Source organism: Balaenoptera ricei, chromosome 19, assembly GCF_028023285.1.
Source record: "Balaenoptera ricei isolate mBalRic1 chromosome 19, mBalRic1.hap2, whole genome shotgun sequence".
Lineage (NCBI taxonomy): Eukaryota > Metazoa > Chordata > Mammalia > Artiodactyla > Balaenopteridae > Balaenoptera > Balaenoptera ricei.
In genome coordinates, this window is record NC_082657.1 from 61,570,711 (window position 1) to 61,594,886 (window position 24,176).

Consider the following 24,176-nt stretch of genomic DNA (forward strand, 5'->3'; position numbering starts at 1 on the left):
GTCAGTGCTTTCAGCCAGCAAGTGTCTGTGAAGCACCCACTGGGTTCTAGGCACCGTGCTAAGTGCTGAAGACACAGCGGTGAGCAAGGCTGATAGAGTTCTCATCCCCACGGAAGGTCACGTTCACAGGTTCTGGGGATTAGGAGGGGGGCGTTATTCTGCCTACCTCATGGAGGGGCAGAGCTGTGTCTCCAGCCGCCCTGTCAAGGCTGTGGATGCTGACCAGCTGCGCTCCTGCATGGACGCGGGGCTAATGATTCGGTCAGTGGCTGAGCTCGCTCTGGCTGCCCCACACGCAGCCACGGAGCAGGTCTCTTCTCTGACGCGGCCACGTGCCGTCTCCTGCCAGCGTCTCCTTTTGTTTCCAGAGCGGAGTCCTCAACTTGACTGCACGCTCAGTGGCCTGGGGCCTTGCTGGAGGGCCGGCGGGGCCCGAGAGTCTGCATTTCTAGCCCGTTCCTGCTTCCGGGGACAGCGTGCCTGCTGGTGTGGACCACACATGGGAGGGCATGGGTGGAATTTCTGCTCAGTGCTGATCCCCATGGCCTGGAACAGAGGTCGGCACATAGTAGGTGCTTAATAAATACCCAGTGAATGAATGGATTCCCCTTGGTCCCTCCCCTGTTTCTCAGGACCAGGACCTGGCATCTTTCTCTCGCTGACAGGCCCTCTGGAGTTCTGGTGGAAGGAAGGAGCCCGAAAGGCACCAGCTGGAGTGACAAGTAACAGACCCGACAGGCAGACACCGCTCCCTTTCCTCCATGATTCTCTACCTCTATTATTTGTATACTGTTTCACTTGCTATGTGTAACCCAAAACCTCATGTTGCCACACCAATCCCACCAAATCTCCAAAAATGAGGGCCAATTGAGCTGCAGTGGCCCCCTGCCCACCCCCCCCCCCACAAGGAAACGCACGCATTCGCCAGCTACTGTTATGGCCCCCCAAGCTTAGCTCCCCTCCTGCCTCGCACCGAGGTCCAGCCACAACTCAACATGGGCTCTGTTTATTATTCTAGAGAAGCAATTTTCAAGGGGCTGAAATACTTGTTAAAATTAAGGTAAAGAATGTAAACCACAGCCAGGCCGGTTCACCTTGTGCTTCAAAGGCCTCTTGTTTCTCCAGGCACCGCCTCCTGCAAGCTTCTTGCAGGTCTCCATCAGCCCCGGTGAAAAGGAAGGCCGGCCGCCCAGCGGACGGGCAGAGTGGGGCCCGGGAGTGCGGCCCGTCTCCGGGCCTGCACAGCTGTCCTGGGGCAGGAGGCACCTGCTGGGCCCGGGTGGAAGACGGCCCGGGAAGGCTGAAGACAGTGGAGGGGGCTTGACAAGTGATGAGGGAAGACGGGAGTCTGCAGCATCCACGGGCGTCTGAGGGGCCCGCCGTGCCCGTGGAGCCGGCTCTGTCTCCCAGTGGGTGGAGGTACACGTCCCTCCAGGCTGAGTCCTGGCATCGTGGAGCCTGGCTTAGGTGGAAGGGCAAGGGTGGAGGACTTTGACCACGTAAACGCCGAAAGGCAGAGCCCTTCAAGGAGAACCACCCAGGGCTGCTTCATGGCATAGACTGCCGCCTTTTGTTCCAAAAAACTGCTGCTTCCAAGCGGCTTTGTATTTTCTGCAGACATCTCCCTTAAAAAATGATAACGGGGGAAGGAGGGCTATTTAGGGAGCTTTAGCCTTGAAAGCCCCTCCTGCAGTTGGAGGACGGCCCTGGAAGGCTGGGTGTGCGTGGGGCTCCCGTACTGAGATTTTTGAGAAGGTCTCGCCCTCCCAGTGGGTCCAAATCGGTGGTCCAACTTCCTCTGGAGATTAGATCGGCAAATGGGGAGAATGATTAATTAAAATAAAACGGATGAATCTGAGCTTTTTCCAAAGTGGGTTCAGATTCAAGTTCAGGCTACATCTCCGCGGGCTCTTGGCACCAGCACGGCGCCCTCAGCCCACGCCTGTTAGATGACTCACTGCTTCTGGTGGAGGGGGTTTCAGGACCCAGGTTCCAACCCAGTTCCTCCGCTGTTTGGGAGCTGAGTGATGCTGTGCATGCCCATCCTTAGAACATCTTCCTGTTCACTGTTCACGACGGGGCGAGGACGCTGCAGACCCCGACATGGGGCGTGCACTGTGGCAGTAGGTGGGATGCATCTTCCTGTTCACTGTTCACGACGGGGCGAGGACGCTGCAGGCCCCGACATGGGGCGCGCACTGTGGCAGTAGGTGAGATGCATCTTCCTGTTCACTGTTCACGACGGGGCGAGGACGCTGCAGGCCCCGACATGGGGCGCGCACTGTGGCAGTAGGTGAGATGCATCTTCCTGTTCACTGTTCACGACGGGGCGAGGACGCTGCAGGCCCCGACATGGGGCGCGCACTGTGGCAGTAGGTGAGATGCATCTTCCTGTTCACTGTCCACGACGGGGCGAGGACGCTGCAGGCCCCGACATGGGGCGTGCACTGTGGCAGTAGGTGAGATGCATCTTCCTGTTCACTGTTCACGACGGGGCGAGGACGCTGCAGGCCCCGACATGGGGCGCGCACTGTGGCAGTAGGTGAGATGCATCTTCCTGTTCACTGTTCACGACGGGGCGAGGACGCTGCAGGCCCCGACATGGGGCGTGCACTGTGGCAGTAGGTGAGATGCATCTTCCTGTTCACTGTTCACGACGGGGCGAGGACGCTGCAGGCCCCGACATGGGGCGCGCACTGTGGCAGTAGGTGAGATGCATCTTCCTGTTCACTGTTCACGACGGGGCGAGGACGCTGCAGGCCCCGACATGGGGCGTGCACTGTGGCAGTAGGAGAGATGCATCTTCCTGTTCACTGTTCACGACGGGGCGAGGACGCTGCAGGCCCCGACATGGGGCGTGCACTGTGGCAGTAGGTGAGATGCTTAGAACTGCAGACGGGGCCCTTGCAGCCAGGCAGGTGGGGAGCAAGCCCCCTGCCCATTAACTGTGGATGGGCCCTCGGCCGTGTGTTCAACCTCCCTGTGCTGCAGGCCCCCCTCTGTAAAGGTGTGCATGTGAGAGCACCTGTGAGGAATGCAGTCCTTGGGAGCTGTTTCTATTCATGTCTCTGGCATCATCCGTTGGCCATGAATTAGAAATAAGATGACACATCAAGAAAGCAATGATTTAGGAATACAAAAGGCACCCTTCTGGCCTTGATCAGTGGCCGGACACGTGCTCAGTGAATCACGGGAGCTATGGCGTAAGCCCCCATCTGAATCTAAAAGCCTAAGAACCAGGAACACTGACGTCCGAAAGCAGGAGAGGGTGGACGTCCCAGCTCAGCAGAGAGAACAGATTTGCCCTTCCTCCGACCTTCTGTTCTACCCGGACCCTCAATGGATTGGGCGACGCCCACAATGTTGGAGAGCCATCTGTTTTCAGAGGTTCACCATCTCAATGCTCATCTCATGCACAAACACCCTCCCAGACAGAAAAAGTGTTTCATCAGCTACCTGGGCATCCCTGAGCGCGGTCGAGGGGACACCTGAGATTGACCATCACATCTGCACGGCAACCCGCAGCTTCCCCGACGGCCGTGCAGAGCCCTGGTACCCTGTGAGGCCTGCGGAGCTTGCCGCCGCTGGGTGTACCATTTACAGGTGAAGAGCGTTGATTTAGGCGTCTGCCGGTTTGGAGCCATCGCATGTGAGGATACAGGGGACCCCTTGGCACCTTTCTTTTGGGCGTTGATGTCTGCCTTGCTGCGGGAAAGCTGACTGAGATTCCTGGGGCCCAACGGAGCGGGCACTGAGTGTATCACCACGTGGCCGGAGCCCTGTGGGTCGGCTTTGAGCTGTGCAGCCAGCCAGGGCCCTCGTGTGAGTCTAGGACAGACGAGAGACCCGGCTAATGCGTTCCTCCTTTGGAACGCAGAGTCCATCACAGCAGAGCCCGACTCGGGGTTTAGCAAACGGAGGGTAATTAGGACAGTGGGTGGTCCCATCGTCATCAGGCAATTAGATCTGAGGAAGCACTCCCCCCACAGAGGACAGCCTGCATTTATTCAGCTGCCGGGTGAGCTCAGCGCCCTGCACGCCTATCCCTCCTGACAGCTGCGGGAAGCGTGGGGAAGCGGCATCCCCGGCTCCACGTCGGGCCCTGGAAGTGCCCCGGGGCGCAGCAGCAGCCACCACTCAGGATGGGGAGAGGAAGCTGCGCTTTGCTTCTTGAGGGAGACGGTGGAAACGGTTCCCAGAAGGCACAATCTCTCCGGGAACGCTTTAATAGCCGGAGTGGGCGTGGATTCACTCCGTGACATGGGTGTCAGGAGAATTCTATTTATTTATCTGGTTTTTCTCAATCACACAAATCCAATTGCAACTGTCCCTTCCCTCTCCCCCTACCACGTATTGAGGTTTGTGAGAAATTTAACCTGTGTCATTTTGCCTTTTTCGAGGCGGGTAGGTAGCAGGGAACTCCCAAGAGACAGTTACCTGTCTTAGGCGGTCTTAAGCAATTCAGAATAGTTGAGGGAGGGGTCTGGTGTGACTTCCACCATGGCTACTTGGAGCCCAAGCACAGCAGCCCACGTGGTTGGTCTAGTGCAGGGCAGACAACTCCACCATAGTCTAAACAAGCGTAGGCCAGGAGCTGGTGGAGGTGCAGGTGGAGGTGAGGAGAGCCTGCGGCGGGCAACCGCCTCTCTGAGCACTTTGCAGATGCCCTGCCTGAGTCACCAGGGAAACGAGCACAGGGGCAGGTCTGGGACACTAACCAGGCCGTTGTAACCACTGCTCTGGAGGGATTCCGGGAGTAACCTAGAGTTACCAGATTCAGCAAATAAAAATGCAGGATGCCCAGTTAAATGGTAATTTCAGATAAACAACTGTATGAGTTTCCTAGGGTTGCCATAACAAATTATCACAAACTGGGGGGCTTAAAGCAATAGAAATGTATTCCCTCGCTGTTCTGGAGGCCACATGTCTGAAATCAAGGTGTGGGCAAAGCTGTGCTCCCTCTGGAGGCCCTGAGGGAGGGAGGGACCTTCCTGGTCTCTTCAGGCTTCTAGTGGCTACTGAAATCCTTGGGGCTCCTTGGCTTGTGGAAGCATCACTTCAATCCCTGCCTTTGTCTTCATGTGGCCTTCCCTTGGTGTGTCTCCGTGTCTTTACATATTGTTCTTTTTTTTTTTTTTAATTTATTTATTTAATTTACTTTATTTTTGGCTGCATTGGGTCTTCATTGCTGCGTGCAGGCTTTCTCTAGTTGCGGCGAGCAGGGGCTACTCTTCGTTGCGGTGCGCGGGTTTCCCATTGCAGTGGCTTCTCTTGTTGCGAAGCACAGGCTCTAGGCGTGCAGGCTTCAGTAGTTGTGGCACAAGGGCTCAGTAGTTGTGGCTCGCAGGCACTAGAGCACAGGCTCAGTAGTTGTGGCGCACGGGCTTAGTTGCTCCGCGGCATGTGGGATCCTCCCGAACCAGGGCTCGAACCCGTGTCCCCCGCACTGCCAGGCGGATTCCCAACCACTGCACCACCAGGCAAGCCCCTACATATTGTTCTTATAAGGGCACCAGACATTGGATTTAGGGCCACCCTCATCCAGTGTGACCTCATTGTAACTAATTATATCCATAAAGACCCTATTTCCAACTTGACACGTTCTGATATTCTGGGTGGACGTGAACTTTTTGGAGGACACTTATTCAACCCATGACAATAATGAAAATAGATTTTTAGTTGCATGGGACATATTTTATACTAAAATTATTCATTTTTTTCTGACATTCAAATATTTCAAAAGACATATTTATACTAAAAATTATTAATTTTTACCTGACATTCAAATATTGCATGGGACATTATTATATTAAAAATTATTCATATTACATCTGGCCACCCAACTCCTGAGAACCATGGCATCTGTGTCCTGTCCCATCTGAAGTGCAGGCCAGTGCATTCCCGGGAGAGAGCACAGCCTTTCCCACCCCGAGGCAGTGTCAACCCCCCCTGGGCCCTGGGCCCACCCTGCAGGTATAGGAGAGCTCAGACTTTGGAAACTGAGTAATGGTCTCCCCTTCCTGGATGGGGGTGGGGAAAGGAAGTGCTTCACTGAGGTTGCAAAGCAGGGAAAAAAAAGGTCAATGTTACCTCTTTTCTCTCTGTCCCTTAGGGCAAGGGCTGAGCCTCTCGACTATGAGGAGTGGTGGCCTGAAGCTCGGCACAGTCGCCCGTGCAGATGAAACGCAGGGCAAGAGCTGAGAACCAGGGCCGCCTGCTCGCTGATTCAGCAGTTTGTTAAGCACGGGGCGGGGGGGCGGTGAGGGGACACAAACATGCTCAGCCGTGAACGTGATGCGTTCACGCCGTTCGGGCAGCCCCACACCAGGCTGTGCGAGCGGCCACCTGCAGCTGCGGTGTGCAGTCAGTGCGCCCAGCCCCGGGCACCGTCTCCTACTCTCACGACCACCAGTACTTCCCTGAGTGTCCCTGTTTGCACCCGAGGGGGCTCTGGGGGGTCAGGGAGTCAGTGACAGAGGGAGTGGGATTTGAACCCCCTCCCCTGTGCCTGACTCCGACTCACACACACTCGCCAGCCCAGGCACCGAGCTTGTCCCCCACGTGGTCACGCATGCGTTTATCCACAGCACAGGTGGTTAGTGTGTTTTACCAAGTGCTTGGGGGCCACTCAAGGCTCGGGGTCCCTGCAGGAGGCTTCTGGAGCTTCCGCTGTGTGTGCAGGGGGTGATGACTGCATGACGGAGAGTGAAGAGGGTGAAGGTAAAAGAGCAGTGAGTGCGTGCGACTGTGTTCGTCTGAGTGTGCACGCGTGTGTGCGTGCGAGACGGCCTCTATGGGTGAGTGTAGGAGTGTGTGCATATGTGTGGGTGAGGGTTTTTTTTCTTTTTGGTGGTTTCCTCTTTATTAATGTGTCTCCTACCATCCCCCCACAATTTCAGTCCCTTCCATCTACTCCCCCAAAAGAAGGCAGTGAAAAGAAGGGATTGTTGGAGTTCTGAGCCCCTTGGGCAGTTAGAAAGGGAACAGAAACCAAAACAATCAGTGGATGTGACAGGGACTGACAATCGAGAAATCTAAAGCAGAGCTGGAAAGGTGGAAGAGAAAGAGGGAAGGAGTGTTTGCACACGCATGCACACGTGTATGTGGTGGTGTGTACCTGTTATTCCATTTAAATAACAGGGTATCTGGCCTAACTCTGAGATGTAGATGTCAAATGCTTCCTTTTTTTTTACTTTATAATTTATTCATATATTCCACAAAGTGCCGAGTGCCTACCATGTGCTGGGCATGTCTCTTTTATTTGATGACAGTCCCCTAGGCTCCTACGGACGAATGACAAGATTACATTTAGACGAAATAAAAGTGAGACCCCAAATCATCAGAGGGCTCACTGAGTCACTGTATACCAAAAGGCAGCTTTGAGAAAGCATCCTCTTGGGATGGAGCCATGACCGTAATGGCCGTAAATATTCATGCCCCCAAGATCGCACCTCACTCTTCTTCTAAGACGCAAAATCTCTCAAAAGGTTCAGGAAGGGGAGCCAGAAACACAATGGTAAGAGAGTCTGCCAGCTTTTAGAAGATCAGGTGATGGAGAAGTGCTGTTAGTTTGACTTACTGAATACACACCAAAAGTTGTATTGAAAAGGGAAACCCCAGGCTGGTGTCAGCCCAGACACCACCTCTTCCCCCTTCTTCTCAGGGACTAGACCTTCGTTGTGACCTTGGCCTCCTGGGGAGACTAATTACAGCTCAGCGCTGGGTCCTGCTGTCTTGCAGGGACCCTGCAGCCCCACTCCCAGCCCCCTGCTGCCCAGCCTGTTGCCCGGTCTAGGGCTGCCTTCCACTGGGTGGTCCCTCCAGCACTGCAATGGCCCTCACAGCCCGTGGGCCCTAAGCCAGGCCCAGCAGCGCCCCCGCTGTCATCATGCCGCTGGATGGTGCGTTAGAGCCTCCCAGACCACTTCCTGCCGAGATGCCGGGAGGGAGCTGCACACTAAGCTCTGGACGGTCCGGCCTGTGAGGGGCTGGAGCCCAGTCAGCCAGCCTCGATCCAGAAGCCTGGGAACTCAAGCCTTGAGCATCTTAGGGAACAAACAAGAAAGACCTTCCTAATTCTGCTGTCTTCCGAATACCACTCTGGATTCTGGCTCCAGCCCCTCTGAGATTGTAAACATCTGGGGGGACAGACAGCCTGACCCTGTGACTCCGCCGCAGGCCCCCTGTGGATACGCAGATGACGGGTGGAGAGCGGTCAGCCGTCCCAGCCCGATAAGGGTCCCTAAAAACCCCAAATCAATGGGCAGATTTAGCCTTCTCAAACCACGCCACATACCAGCATCTGTGACATATGGTACAAATAAAATGGGCTTAGTCTTACATCGGGAAGGAGGTCATTAGAGGCAGCTGAAACTGGGAAACCTCACGGCGAAGACAGAAAAGGCCAGGCTTGGAGACGACACGGCTGCGCGTCCAGCTGCGCACGCTCCGTGGGTCAACGCTGGCTCTGCGTCCAGCCTTGGAAGACTCTGCTCCTTCACTGGAGGCTAAATTTGTCCCCGAGCGCCCACTGCCCTGTGGAAAACCTGGGCTAAGACTTCAAATATGACCTAAGTCTTGGTCAAAACACAGGCAGGCATTCATGTGAGTAACAGACGTGTCACTGTGTGCCTGCCGCATGCGGTGCCCGTGGAGGGGAGGAGACCAGAGCTTCTCCTCTGTTTTAGGACCTGCTTTGGGTCCAGCTTCCCAGGACAGGCCTCCGAGGGTCTGTCCTCCTCTTCCCTCTACTCCCAGCGCCCCGAGTCTGCACTTCCTGTGCATCAGAGCCGGAGGCCACTCCTCAATTCCACAAGCTCAGGTCTAAATGCACCAAAGAGGAGGGTCCTCCCCCAAATGAGTGCCTCCTTGATAAATGGATGGAAAGGGCCCCAAATCTCCCACCTGAAAAGGGCCAGGATATAAGGAGGCCACAGAACACGAGCAGTGATGCGGCCATGGGGACAGGGACCTGGCCGCCGTTTTCAGTAAATGCTTTTACTTCATTTTATTTCCCTCTTTCTCTGTCCAGGCTGAAGGGTCCCTAACGGCTCCGGGTCCTGAACATGCTCTGGGACAGACGTCCCCTACCTTTCATCCTCACAAACTATTACATCCAGCACCCCCCGCCCCCGCCACCCTACTGCCAGGCCTGGGAAAGCCCGCTGAGCCATCTTTGTTTTGTTTGTGTTGATCTGTTTAATTGCACGATTGCTTTTGAGGCTTATTTAAGGAGTGGTTTAATTTGTTTCTTCCTGGTCTCCTGGCCCCACCCCAGACGTCAGGTCCTAGAGACAAGGGACCTGAGCTGTCATTTGCACGGAAGTGTCTTGGCGCCTGGAATCTAGTGAGCGGCGGCTGACCAGAGGAGGGGGTTGCCCACGAGATTGTGGGGTACAGCCACGGCGAGCACTCGGGCTTTAACTTTGACTGTGGCTTTTACCAATGAAACATTCCCTCCCTCTGCATTTTGTCCTAAGAGAAGCAGTAGCGAGCGGTGAAGACCTCGTTGTTTCCGTCACCGTGGAAGCTGGCATCTCATCTGGAAGGCACCAGCCCTGTCAGGCAGGCCCGGCCCATCCAGCCCCCAGATGGGTGTCAGGCTGCTGGGACCATCCCAGCTGGCTGACATTACAGCGGTTACAGTAATAAAGACCAGGGTTAGCTGACAAACTTGGTATTTTCTTATACGGCTGCTGTGAATTTTACAAAGTGTGAGGCAAGCCTCAGGTCGGCAGCACTGCAGCAAAACAAAAACACACAACAGAAAAAAACCACACTGCTGAGGTCAGCTGTTGAGGTTCTCCTCGTGTACAGCTGGCTGAAAAATACAATACAACACAACACAACACAATACAATACAATACAAGCAGCTGCGGAGTGGGGAGAAGTTAGGTCAAATCCAGGACTGAAAGAAATCTGTTTGGAGCTGCCATTGGGGGTGCAGGGCTGCCCCGTGGAACTGTTGCAGGGATTTAAAGAGGCAGTTCATTTCCTGCAATTTAAGGAACTTTGCTGACGCCTGTGCTGGCGCGGGGTTCGAAGGACTGGGAATGGACCTGGCCGCCCAGGCGCACAAGGCGCACGCTCCCCCTGCAGCTCGTCTAAATGCGGGGCTGCTCCACCTTGATTGATGACCCAGGCAAACGACCTATTAATCCAACAGCAGCCCCACTTCTACTCCTAACTTACTGGAGGCAGAATGGCCACTGGAAGTGGTTTTGAACTGCTTCCTGTGGTTCCCCAGACTCTGCGGGGCAGGGGCTTCTATTTTTAGAGAGTGACCATTGCCATGAAGGTCTAGTCGGCCATAGATGCGATGTGGGGACTTGCGGGTGGCCAGGGCAGACTGGGTGGGCTCTTCATTCAGATGGTATTTTAAGAGTTCCTTTCAAGTGACGCATAGTGGAGAAGGCCACCACTTCCTCCTGAAGGGTAAGAGGGTGTGTCTAGGCCAACAGACGCTAGGACGCTTGGCCGTAAAATGTGTCATTGTGTTTGGAGGGCTGGTGACCTCCCCATATGAGGCTGCACGGCTGGTGTCCATGAGACACCAAGATGTGTACATGCTCATTTGCATTTACCATGTACCTTCTGTGAATATGACGGTACGCTGTGGATTTTTGTTCAGAATGGCTCAGTTTCACATATTCTGTTCTCTTCCGGTCAATGGGTCCCGTGTTAGTTTGGGTTTCCTGGGAAGCAAATCCTGGCACAAGGGTTCACGTGCACGTTGCTTCTGTGGGAGATGGTCCCCGTCAGCACCCCTTGCGGAGTGGGCAAGCGAGGCAGGGATGGGCGAGAGCCAAGGATGTCGGTGAGTCGGAGATTCCTCAGAACGCACTGCGGGGCCAGGTGGCCCATTTCTCCAGCTCTCCGAGGCTGCAGGTTCTTCTGAAGGTGAGGGACCCTCTTTGTGGCCAAGATGGGGCTCCAATTGACAGGTAAGCCTCCAAACATGGGACTAGGAAGCAGGGAACGGAGCAGGGAAAAGAATTCACAGAGAATTGTGATGGCGAGAGCTGTGGTTTCTGTTGGTTTTCCTGCCCCTTGGCTGTTTTTTCTCATGGCTCTCATTGCATCACAGATGAAACTTTGTCACAACTCAGTATTTGTACAGCACTCCTCCTGGCTATGAAGCTTGATCTGAATGCTTTAGATTCGTTTCTTTTTCTCTCTCTGTTTACTCTGCATCTTATTTTGTGCACTCATTTTATGCAAATCACACCCCCAATGAAATATCCCCACGCGGCCACAAGGACAACTAAGGTTAAAAAGGCTGATAATTCCAAGTGCTGGCGAACATATGAGCAACAAGGACTCTCACACATTGTGAAGAAAACAGGATGGCCTATCTTATAAAGTTAAATACAGACTCACCATATGACCCAGTAACACCCACTTCTAGATGTTACCCCAAGAGAACACATGTCCACACAAAGTCCTGTGCGTGGGTGAGCACAGCAGCACTATGCATAGTAGCCCCAAGCTATCTGGAGCATTCTGCCTGGGTTCAAGCCCCGCCTCCGCATGTTGAAATGCTGAGTGATCTTGGCTTAGGAACTTAGCCTCTTTGAGCCTCTCTTCCTCATCTGTCTAATGCAAATAACAGTAGCGACCACCTTATAGGGCTGTTGTGAGTATTAAATGAGTGAATATGCCTGAGAGCTCCATATTGGGTTACTTGTGTCCCTCAAAAAGATATGTTCAAGCCCTAATCCCTGGAACCTGTGAATACGACCTTATTTGGAAACACGGTCTTTGCAGACCTCACCACCGGGGGCTGAGGTGAAATGCCTGCTGGGACTGCTTCCCAGAGGTGCACGGCACCACCCAGGGCCTTCTCCACCGCGTGCAGCGATGAGAGACGGGCTTCACGGGCATCCCTTGGGCCAGCAGACGGCCAGGGGTGTGGCCCAGCTCACCTGTATCCTACCTGGGCCGTCTTAACGGGTCCATCACCCCCTGGGGCTGCCCCCGCAGAACTCCGCCAGCCTCCCTCCAAGCACATGTCCTGACATCGGCGGGTGGCCAGGCGCGCTCACACACACATGCTTGAGCGGAGATGCGTATCAGAGCCCCTGAGATGTGGGTTTTCTTCCAGATCAGATATGGGCCGAGGCCTCGCAGCTCCAGCAGAAGGGAGGAGAGGCACCGCATCTGAGTTGCATTAGCCAAACCAGCCCCAATTTATTTTTCCATGCCTGAGAATAATGATACATTTTTAGTCTTGTGAGATGCTGCACTTCAGGGAAAAGGCACAAAGACTCAAGTAACCCTGAATGCGGTTGTGGCCAGGCCCCTTCCGTGGATTTCTCTCCACCTTCCCGGGACTCTGAGAGACCCAGCTCTCATTCCCGGCGTCCTTCATCACACCCCGTTCCGCTCTCGCCCCCAACACCCCTCTGCAGGTTGCCTTTTATTTCAACACAACACGTCAAAGAACGAGGTTTGGTTTTGGGAGCCCAGGTTTGTTGCTTGCAAAAGACTGTCTAAATTGGGTGACGCAGGTGTGCTTTGGGGGTGGTCTGAGAGACAGAGAAGCCCGGGGACAACACCAAGCCCATGGGCTAGTACAGCCCCAAACCGGAAGCTTTCCAGCCAAGCAAGCACAGTGAGGAGAAATTGGATGGGTCTCAGCTCAGACCACAGCCATGATGAGATCCACGTCGGTTCTCGGCAAGTGTCTGATAGGAGAAAAGTCTGCCTTCCGTCCTACATCACTTCCTGTTTGTGCTTTTTCTCCCTTATTTTAATGCAGCTCCCTCTCCCCTTTAACACACCTTTAACCCTCTGTGACCTTTTGCACTCTCAGCAGCGCCGCCCTACTGAGACTTGTTCCAACAAACCAGGGTCAGTCACTTACACATTAGTATAAATAAGCCATGGACGGGCTCCTTTTCTGGGCTGGAAGTGGCATTTCAGCCCCAGTTGTCCAGCGCTTGAACCAGCAGGCAGGCTGCGGCTGGCCGTATCTGTAGCTGAAGCTGCTCCTGCCTGAGGTGGACAAAAACGTGTTTGCAGCACATACTCATCACGGGCACGTGGGCACACGTGCGTGTGCATGCGTGTGTATAGGTGCATACGCACACTCTTCCAGGATCCCAGGGTGGAATATAACTCACAGTTTCCAAAGGTCTTTATGGGTGTTCCAGTACTGAGAAGTGCTGCCAATGTTGTCCTCCGAAAAGGAAGCAAGTGAGTGTTCCCGTGCTGGAACGAGCCGGCTGTGTCTACCCTTAACGGTGGCGGGGTGGGGGAGGTCAGGCCCCAGGGACGCTGATGACCCTGGGTATGGGGTGTACGGGGCTTTGCACTTATTACAGAGTCGCGTAATAAACAGGACTTCTTTTTAGTGGTAGTGGGCACCAACTCAAAGATATCTGCTGAAAAACTCTGTGCTCTTCTCTCTGCTGACTCATTTGGTGGGAATTACAGCCCCAAATGCCAGCGTGTGGCTGAGCCACATGACCCTCCACTGAAAAATAAGGACAGGACAGTTTCAGTCTTGCAAACAAACAACGGAGATGCAGCCAGATCTTCTTCCTCTGTTTGTTTTTTTCATTCACATCAACAGCTCTACACCCAGCATTCAATGTGACCCCCCTGGGTCAGTGCCTCCAGATTTGAGAAGAGAGAGGAATGGGTCACAAAGTGACCGCACCGCTTTTTTTATTTTTTAACAAGTGAAAAGGAACCTTGGTATGTAACAGAGGGAGGAAATGAAAACTCTGAATGGTCTGATTTTTCGGCTGAGTCCTAGAAGTAGTAGCACGATAAACAAGCTGAAAGGAGAAACAAACCCTGGATTCCAGTTCACTCTGCCACTAACTAGCTTTGTCACCTGTACTGCTATTTTCCCTCTGGAACCCCAGGTTTCTCATCAGTGAGACGAGGAGGTTGGTCTTGGCCAGAGTGGCACTTCCCTGGAACATACAACCCCAGGCCAGCACCCACCCCAGGCATGGCTTATTGGTCAGCTCATGTTCTCCAGCAGACCTCTGAACCCTTCTCAACCCCGCTCTCTGTGAGCCATTAGCAATCGGTCAGAAATCTAACTGCTACATGTGGTTGTCATATCCACATGTGCTGTGTTTGCCAACTATTTCCAGTAGTTTCCTGTCCAGGATTTTGGTAGGATTGCACTGCCTGCCTTTTTGGGTGACTAGTTCAGGCCAGTGAGTCATGAGCCAGTGAGAAATGGGTCACTTCTGGGCTGGGGTGCCTCAGTGCTGCCATGAGACCCTCCACATCCCCCATCCCTCACAGGGCAACTGGAATGATCAAGTCATTGAGCAGAGGTCCCTGCCGACCTACAATGGACCTGCCCCATGAATGAGAAATAAGCCTTTATTTAAAAAAAAAATAAAAAAGCAAACCTCAGAATTTGGGGGTTGTTTGTTACTTCAGCGTGTCTTGGCCCTTCCTTACTGATACATCATCCTCGGCCTCTTTGGCCCTGCGGTTTTACAAGTCTGGGTCTGGTGACTTGGCCGTTCTGCCTGACTCAGAGCTGTCCCTTGGGACACTGACACCAGACCAAAAAGTTTATGGCAAGGACTCCCATGATGTTAGCGCTCAGATCTGTTTATGGTCCTTCAAGGACAGTTTTCCCAGCTAGTCGAGACACACCAGAGCCAATGTCCAAACACTGACCACACCCTTCTGGTGTCAGGATGTCCTGAGAAGCAATATAACAGCTAGCAGTTCTGCGTTCACCTCTCTTCGTTTGTACGACATTTGCCAGCTTGAAAAACAAGTTCTCACACCAGTTTTCCTTTAAAAATGGTGGGCCCGGGGCTGTCCAAGGTTCTGTGTTTTACTCCTAAACCTTTCCTCTAGACCAGGAGGAGCCATGACACTAAAGCAACGTGTGAAGACAGAGGGAAGGAACGCCACCCGTGACACTAACCGACCGGCATCTTACTCACCAAAGAGGTAGCTTCCTCCAGGAATCACCCGGGCCCACGTGTGTGCGGGGCTGTGTAGGCGCAGAGATGGGGAGAAATGGACCCTTTCCTCGGGGCGCCACTGTCCAGGGGGTAGAGCGCAGTGTAGCAGGAGGTGGAGTCTGTCAGGCTTACGCCTCCCTGTTAGAAAGTGAGGATCCAGAGGTTAGTCTTCAGCAGAGAGGCTGAGTCACGTAACGCCCAGGCCTCTGGAGCCTGCAGACCTGTCTTCACAACCAGTTTGCCCACTGTACCACTTAATTCACTGTAAACTTGGGCCAGTTGTTTAACTGGACAAGCTGAAAAATCACCTGTAACTAACACAACACTGTTAATCAACTATACTCCAATATAAAACGAAATTTTTTAAAAAGTCATCTGTAAACCAGGCAGCAACATCCATTAGCACAAACTTGCGTATGAGTGATGGAGCCCATGCTTTGCGCCCGAGCCTGCTGCCCGACATCTGCTGGGGACTCCCTAACCGCTGGCTGCTGTCACCCCACTCCCAGCAGGAAAGGGACACCCCGACACTCGAGGGTACCCCACACGTTCTGCCCCTGCCACCCTGTGCTCAAGAAATCTAAGACTCACTCCCTGAAAGAAACATCGGGCAAACGAAGAGGCCCTTAGGAGCCTGACAAGCCTTTGAAGGTGCCGGCAGCCCCATCTCTGAAGCTTTAAGTCCCGAGAAACAGTCACTATATGAACAGAACACTTGCATTAAATGTGCTAGACATGTCTAAGAGAATAAGAATAGAGAATCCCTGCTCTTTTTTCTTTTGCCATTTACAAAATTTTTATTCAAAAATTAACATACCGTAAGATTAATTTTCAAAATTCCATTTATAATACGGAACTAATTCAAACATACAGAAGAGCTCAACCAGCCCTTGCTTTGCACACTGCCGTGTTAACCCAACTCACGCATAAACCCACGGGCACGTGTGCCCGTGAACGTGGAGCCACCAAAGCCAGGACTCCTTACAGAGTGATGTAGTAAACACTTCTCTACCCCCTCATGGGTTTGACAAGCTTTTTAAACACTGGAATGGGATTCCTGGCAATTTTTGTTCCATCCTTTGCACTTCTCTGTGTTTTTTTCCCCTTGAAGTCTGTATATGGAACATGCATTCCCTCTGCAATCATACTTTACAGTTAAAATAATAATACAAAACAATAATGCATCTTGAACTCTGCTCTTGAAATGTTTACACTTGATAGCTTGTTTCATTTCCACCACACCCATGTGAGATACTTGGGATTAGTACTATTTGATTGTTGAGGATACAGGCTCAGAGAGGCGACGTGAGTTGCCCAGGGTCACACAGCTCCTAACGGGGTGAGCTGGAGAGTCAGTTGGTGTTTTTCCATGTAGGACAGCTCTTATCATTGAACCAGAGCCACCTCCTTGGACGGTGAAAAGTTCTTGGGAAAATCTTACTGCTGAGATGATATGCCTTTTATTTTAAAATTTTATTTATTTATTTATTTTTGCCTGCGTTGGGTCTTCGTTGCTGCGCGCGGGCTTTCTCTAGTTGCGGCGAGCGGGGGCTACTCTTCGTTGCGGTGCGCGGGCCTCTCATCGCGGTGGCTTCTCTTGTTGCGGAGCACGGGCTCTAGGCGCGCAGGCTTCAGTAGTTGTAGCACGCAGGCTCAGCAGTTGTGTCTCGCGGGCTCCAGAGCGCAGGCTCAGTAGCTGTGGCGCACGGGCTTAGCTGCTCCGCGGCATGTGGGATATTCCTGGACCATTTTTTTTTTTTGAAAGATGTGGCATTTTATTAACAGATTGTCACAATGGAAATGTTTCACAAATAGGGAAACTGAGGAACACGTAAACGACTGGAATCAAATCACAAGACCTGAAGGAATACTGATGGGATGGGCTCAGTCACAGTTACAGCTCTGTTTGCTGCCCATTTTTCTTTGAACCCGTGTCCCCTGCACTGGCAGGTGGATTCTTAGCCACTGCTCCATCAGGGAAGCCCAAGAGATGATACATCTTTAAAACAATGGCACACGCCCCTGGTTGAAAGAAGCATTTCTCTAGAGTTAAGGGGTAGGAACTCACTCTCCTTCAGAGAGGACGCTGAAAACAAGCCGTCAGCCCTTTCTCCCTCTCCCTCAGCTGAAGAGTAAATATATTTTGGCTGTGTTTAAGTTAGGAGAACGTAAAGAGAGAGAAGTTACTAGTTGTGGGTAATCTATACAGTCTGTAACTACAAAATCATTTCTATTTATTTTGAAGGGTCTAACCTGGTATTCTTTTAAAACAACCCATGTGTTGACTGCAGAAAGGAAAACTAACCACGGCAACCGTGGTCGTGGAAGACAGAGAGCTGACAACAGACAGCGTGCAATCGGAGTTTGGGGCTCAGAGATCATCTAAAGCAGCACCTCCTGAACTTCGCTCTGTGAGCAATTTTCCTGGGGCTCTTGTTCAAATGCAGACGCTTATTTGGAAGGTCTGGCGTGGGGCCCAGGACTCTGCATTTCCAACCTGGAGTCTCAAGGGCCTTGGATCTGGTTTCTCAGCTCGGAAGCACATTAGAATCACCTGAAGCTTTGAAGATCCTGGCATCTGAGCCCGACAGCAGACAGATTAAATCACATACCCTGGCGCTGGACCCAGGTGATCCCAGTGTGTGCAGCCAGGCTTCAGAATCACTGCTTAGAACAAACAGTTCTCAAACCTTTAATCCCAGGAACACCTGACACGCTTAAACATGATTCAGGATTTTTTTATTTTTATTTTTATTGGAGTATAGTTGATTTACAATGTTGTGTTAGTTGCAGGTGTACAGCAAAGTGAATCAGTTACACATATACATATATCCACTCTTTTTTTAGATTCTCTTCCCATATAGGCCATTACAGAGTATTGAGTAGATTTCCTTGTGCTATACAGCAGGTCCTTTGATTCAGGATCTTGAAGAGCTTTTCCTATCATATTTATCTCATTAGAAAATAAAACTAAGTCATATAAAAAATTCATTTATTGATTCATTTCATTTTACGTTAAAATGAAAACGTGTTTTATGAAAAGTAAGTATCTCACCAAACAAACGAAATCAAGGGAGGAGAGTGGCCCTGCTGCATGTCTGTGCCTCGAGCATCTGCGTGACTAGCACACGGCTGGGGCCTCCCCGCTACCCCTCCCTGCATCCCGCCTGCCGCTTTGTATCTTGTTTCATCCCCAGCGACGCTGACCCAACGTGGAACTCACGGAAGAGGAAGCCGAGCTCCGAGGGTGCAAGGTCTCTGCCCAAAGTCACACTGTGAGCACCAGGGCCCAGGCTGACTGACTCTAAAAACCAGCACTCTCAACTGCTAGGCTAGATTCCCCCCATAGGTGGACGAGACACAAGGGACTGGGTCTCATGCTCCTTAAGACCCCCGTGAACGTTTCCTGGAAGGTGCTCAGTGGGCCCCCAGTGTCCTTCCGTCTGACGCCTGCAGCCTGGACTGTCACGTGTCCAGCCTTCTCACTGCCCAGCCTGCAGTGATTGACGCGTTTTTGTTTGATTCCGTGAGATTGCTCAAATTCATGCAGTGCTTCCTGTGGGTCAGGCACTCCTCTGGCATTCCATAAACACCAATCCCTTTAATCTCCATGGTAACCCTATGTTGTAGGTGCAGTGTTGCTCCCATTTTACAGGTGAGGAAACTGAGGCCACACAAAGCCAGGATTTGGACCTCTGCAGTCTGGCTCCAGCTAAAGGTCTGTCCTCTGCTGCGTCCAGTGACAAAGGGACCTGCTCTGGTCTAGAAGGCCACCCTGAGGCGGTGAGGGCCTCTGCCTGGAATACTGGAGCATCTTTCCCTCCAGTTCAGAGTGTCCACCTTGGCACTGGGCTCTGGAGCCATCCACTGGCCCTGCCACTGCTCAACAGGGATTACCTCTGTCAGCCTGCAGTTCCTCCTCCGTTCTGTTACCTGCTCACAACAGCCTCTCCTCTGTACCTTGCTGGCCGTCACTGTGGCTGGGGTGTACTTCTCTTCCCCCTTGGTGATGGCTTTGGTTAGTGGCATGTGGGCAGGAGTGACAGCATGTGAGTTCTGAACCAAGACCTGGAGAGCCACAGTGGATTCCTCTTCACCCTCTAGCATTCCTGCCACCGTCACGGGAAAAGCATGCCCGTGTAGCTGCTGGTCTTAGAATAGGCAACACGTGGAGCAGATCTAAACCTGGCCCACAGCAGAGCCACCCGGCTTACAGATCTGAGAGAAAGAAACACATATTTGCTACTGGAAGCCTCTGCGATCTCAGGGTCATTTGTTACACAGCATTAAGTGCCGAGTGTGTCAGTTGGTGACAAGGGTGGAGACGACGTGTGAGCAGCTCTTAGTGCGGTGTCTGGCTCCGGGCAGCCCCCGTGGACGTGAACCATCATAACGGCTACTTCAGGTGCAGTTTCCACACAGCTCCTCCCTTCCTCCCTTCCTTAGTCTGCCGGGGCTCTGCAGCCTGCCCACCCTCCCCACCCAAAGGAACGAGGTGCTCACACACCACTGAGCAACAGGCTTGGGAGCCTGGCCAGGTTTGTGGAAAACGGGAAAAAGCCCTGGCCTCAGTGAATGGGGTTTTTCAACTTTATCTCGAATTCTCTTGGTGTGGCTGGTGGGTTTGTGCCTGACGGTGTTTTCTGAAAGGGTCTTTGTGGTATGAGCGTGGATGAAAAATGAGAACCAGGAAGGAAACAGGCTTGACTTTGTTAAGAAGTGTTCCGGGTTTCAAAGGAAACTTGAAGGTGAGTCCAGGGCATGGGCCTGGCTACGGATTGACAGCAGGCCCAGGACTCAGTGCCAGGCATGGAGGGAACCTGCCGTCCCGAAGGTGTCCTGGACGCCGTCCTGAGCCTGCTGGTGCCCCACCTGCTTTCTCTCGTTGACGTCTCACACAAACACACAACTTCAGCTATTTACTGGACCGGGAGAGCAGCCCATGATCCGATCCTTTTCTGATCATCTACAGAAGGTAGTAGAAAGGATCTGCTGTCAGGAGCTCGTTTCTCTCTGAGCTGTGTGACCCTGGGCACATTACTTTAGCTCTCTGAGCCTCGGTTTCCACATCTGTGATACGTGGACACTGTAATGCAGACCTCATAAGGTTGTGGTGAGGACACAGCAAGAGCGAGCGTGTCCGAGCTTCCAGCCCCTTAACTGTGGCACGACGCTGGCTATGAGGACTGCGGTCCTCACCTTTCTGTTTCAACGGATGCCAAGCTCTCCCACTTGTCTCTTAGCTCTGACTCACAGTGGCCACTGCTAAACTGAAATGCCCTCTGTTTATTGACATTTCTCATCTGCAATTAACATGTAATGAGTGCCCTGGATGGACGAACGAAGAAGAACCTTTTCCTTCCAAGGAAAGTGGGAACTTACTCTGTGGTACTGGGCAGCATAGTTAAGACGAATGGAATGAATGAGGCAAAGGAAACTCAAGCTGGATATCAAGAAGTTCTGCGCATAACAGCTATTAGAGGAAATGGTGACAGGGCCGTGTGGTGAGCCAGGCGGAACCAGGCTGGGAAAATACCGGCAATCTGTAATTTCACAGCAGGACGGTGGGAGACGTCGTGTTCGTGCCCAGGCAGAGAGGGGAGCAGGGAAGCAGGACGCAGCCAGCAGGGTGGCAGTGACTTGTTACACTCAAGCAGGTGTCGTGACTAAGCCGGGCTGTCATTCGGGTCATTGCTGAATCTCAGAATAGTGCAATTATAGGCGAGAATTTGGAATCAGGCACTGTGAAGGGACGCATTCATTTAAAGGAGGGGCTTAATAATAATCTATAATAACTAAATAATAAACAATAATCTATCATAGGCAAATAGCGAGCAATAAGCTATAAATAATACGTAATAATCTATGACAATGGAAGGTACCCCACCTTCTTCACTTTTCACAGCCACTAAGAATTCATTTTCCGGAACATTCCCCTCCCCACCCCCAGTTCTCTTTTCCCAGACCAAATCAGACACAAAACTCTCGCGGTGCTGAAATCACATCTCCATCCAAGGCTCGCACGTGGACCGGCTTCCTTCTTTGACTTGTTTTTATTCCTCATTAATCATTACTTGAATGTTCTGGAGGTTTTGCATTCTGGAATCTTCTTTGGCCTTCTCGTTTTTTGTAGTTTTCCCAATGAGATAAGACATTTGGGGTCTGTTTTGGGAGTAGTGAGGGGTGAGTGTCAGTAAAAAAGAAAAACCCAAAAAACGGGAAAAACTGTCTTCCCTTCGACAACCACAGACTCTCAGTCCATAAATGGCTTCTTTATTCCATTCCTGTTTTGGAGATCGTCACAGAAGATCCCTGACACTGCCTTCTGCTGATCTGCAGTGTTTCTCTGTGTCTCAGGAGTCACTGTTTTAGGGCAAGAACACGGGGAGATGGGGGTGACCCAGCTGACACGGCAGCTTAAATGCGGCCCCAGCGTGTCCCCATCCCGGGGAGACAATGCTGGATGGAAAGTCGGGTGGATGCACTCATTGCAGCAAAGTGGGGATTGTGCTCCCTGAGCAAGTGCTCTGCAGACAAAGGGAAACTGAGTCGAGGAATGTTAATTGCTTCTGGTACCGTCCCGTTTAGCCACGGATTAACCCTTATCAGCAAGTGGCTTCTTAAGTCTAATTTTGTCCCAGAAGGGAGGCTTGGCCTGTGCCGAGCTGAAGTCGGCCCTCATTTCCCAGGATTACCTGGCCAGTGGGGTCCCACACTAATCCCCACCTCATTTTAGTTAATTTCAACCTCCTGCACAAACCCTTTCCCCGAAGCTTCCAATAAGAGACAAAAAAAAAAAAAAAAAAAAAAAAGCCCAGCTTTGCTTCCTCCTCCTGTCCTTGCCCAGATTTTCGGAGATAAGAATGAGCCTGGAAAGGCCACCAGCAGACTCCAGAGCCCCAGAGAAGTGGACAGACTTTCCCCTGGGGAAAGGCCGACGTCCTCTTTCTTCCAGGCTGTGCAGAGGTGCCATCTGTGCCCGTCGCTGGGCAGGGGCATGTGTTTGGACCTTGCAATCCCCTGGGTTAGCTGCTCTCTGAGCCTCGCTGGTTGGGGACGACCAGGGCCCCTTCGTGGGGCCGATTTGGGGCTTACAGCCTCTCCTGGGTCCCGCATGGGGCAGCGTGCTTGCTCGCGATTACTCCTCATGGTGGAGAGTTGGTCCAGGACTTTTTCAGGGGTCCCACTAGAGACTGCATCTTTTTTCTCTCCTTTCTTTCCCCAACTAGCATGGGGAGCAGATTCTACAGCAATAACCAGGACAGGCCTGTGAGTCTGTGCCCTCCTTGCTAGGGATCAGCTCAGGGCAGGGGGGCGATCACACTGAGTCTACCCTCAGTGGGAATTAACGGGGAGGGGGCAGCGCTGCAGCTGTGTGAGCTCACAGAGGACTAGGGGCCTGAAGCAGCCAGGTGCCTGGGGAACAGATTACGCCCCCCAGATCGACTCCTAGTGGCTGAGCTGGGGACTTCAGCCAGAACTGGGGGACCCGCAGGGAGAGCAGAGGCACCCCCATGGGGGAGAGGCTGCACTTTCCTCCCACTGGGTTTTTATTAATACGTCGCTCTCTATTTGAATTTCCTCCTGTATGCAAGAGAACAAGACAAAAATTCAAAACACCTGGTAGTTCAAAACTTACTCATTAAAAAAAAATCCTGCTAATAAAGATGATAGCAGAAAAGATGAAGTCCAGATGAACCACAGCTGCTGGTTCAAGTGACAAATTCGCATCCCTTTCTTCTCTGTGAGTGGGGAAAGGGGAAGGTATCAGCGGTTTAAAGTCGTTTAATGCAGATTTCCATCATTGTTATCCTAAGTGGAATCATTGTTATCGTTGTAATAACATTTACCCAGCGTGCCTGCGCTGGGTGCCCTGCATATGGCGACCACATTGTCTCACAGGAGCCTGGAGCTTCCCGGCCCTGACAAGGGGGATGCTTCACGGGGCGTGGGGGGGGGGGGCTGGCGGGCAGGACGCGTAGCCCTCCCGATTCGGTTTGGCAGCGTTTCTCAGAATCTTGTAGACTGTTTGCAGCAGAATCCTAAACGCCTGTCACATCGAATGGAAAGGGACTCTGCATTTGTTTAAACAAATGCTGCAGATTACTCTTAAGCACATGAAAGTCTGAGTTTCCCCATCTATAAAAACAGACAGATGCTAATGCCTCCCTCACAGAATTACTGTTGGGGTGTTCAAAGAAGATGATCCGGGCAAACAACAGGACAAGGGCACTGATTACTATTAAAATTCAGCAATAATTATTATTGTGGTTGTTACTATTATTGTTATTATTGACAAGCAAACCCAGGCCCAGAGAGGGAAAGCAACTGGCCCAGGGTCACACAGTGATGAGGGGCCAGCACCCACTGTGAACCCCACTTTGGGGCTCTCCCCAGCTCCACACTCCCTAGCTCCCTGTTATCACTTCCTTATCGTGTGGACCAACTCCAGGGCTGAGGTGAAGGGTGCTGAATGCTGAGTCCCTTCCCTCGTCTGGGTTCCCTACAGGCCCTCCCCCAGAAGGCATTTCCTCTGCTTCCAACAAGAAGAGAACATTTCAGGGTTCTCCCTGTTAGAGGCGTGATGACTCTCTAGATGTTTAAGTTCCCATCAGCCGGAACTCCGAATGGGGCTGACATGAACCATCTCAAGGCAGGAGGTTCCATCAGAATGACCTTGTGGCCATTTTCTTAGGGAAAACAGGCCAATCAAGGCTTGATTCTTCTGGTTCCCACACACTCCAGTGGGATGGGGACGCCAGTTTGGCTGCACGATTTTGTCTGCATTCAGAGTTTTTTCTCGCTCATTCCGTAACCCGATCAGGATTCCGAGCCCATGTGTGTTGGGCTGTAGCTGGAAGCCCAAGCTCAGGGCTATAATCGCGGCCTTCAGGCCTGTCTCAGTGACCCAGGCAATTTGGGGGTCAGTTGAACAGAAGCGGGCTGCAAGTTCACAAGAAGGCCAAGTTGTGTGAACAAAATGCTTATGAGATTCCCGGGCTCACGTCTCGCCTTGAGATGGCCTCACCGGTCTCCCCGGCAGGCAGCAGCAGGCCAGGCAGCACAGCTGTTGACGGGGAAAGATGAAGAAAGGCTGGCCAGCCAGCGCGTGGGGCCGGCACGAAGCACATATGGATCGTCGGTAGGTTATAGGATCGAGTGGTTCAGAAACGTAACACGTCGTGTTCTCTTCCAGTAGTGGGCGGAAAGATCTGGGTAAGATGA

The 24,176-nt window shown here is 52.4% G+C and overlaps 1 protein-coding gene across 5 annotated transcripts in view; it reads right to left on the reverse strand.

The window, feature by feature from the left end:
* C19H16orf95 (chromosome 19 C16orf95 homolog) overlaps positions 1–24,176 on the reverse strand; it is a 432,052-nt gene that overhangs the window by 1,322 nt on the left and 406,554 nt on the right. For all 5 annotated transcript variants that reach the window (XR_009498961.1, XR_009498960.1, XR_009498963.1 and 2 more), the window contains 2 exons: positions 14,931–15,089; positions 167–546 (listed from right to left, as the gene is read on the reverse strand). The gene's annotated coding sequence lies outside the window, so the exon portion shown is untranslated. The remainder of the gene's footprint in view (positions 1–166; positions 547–14,930; positions 15,090–24,176) is intronic.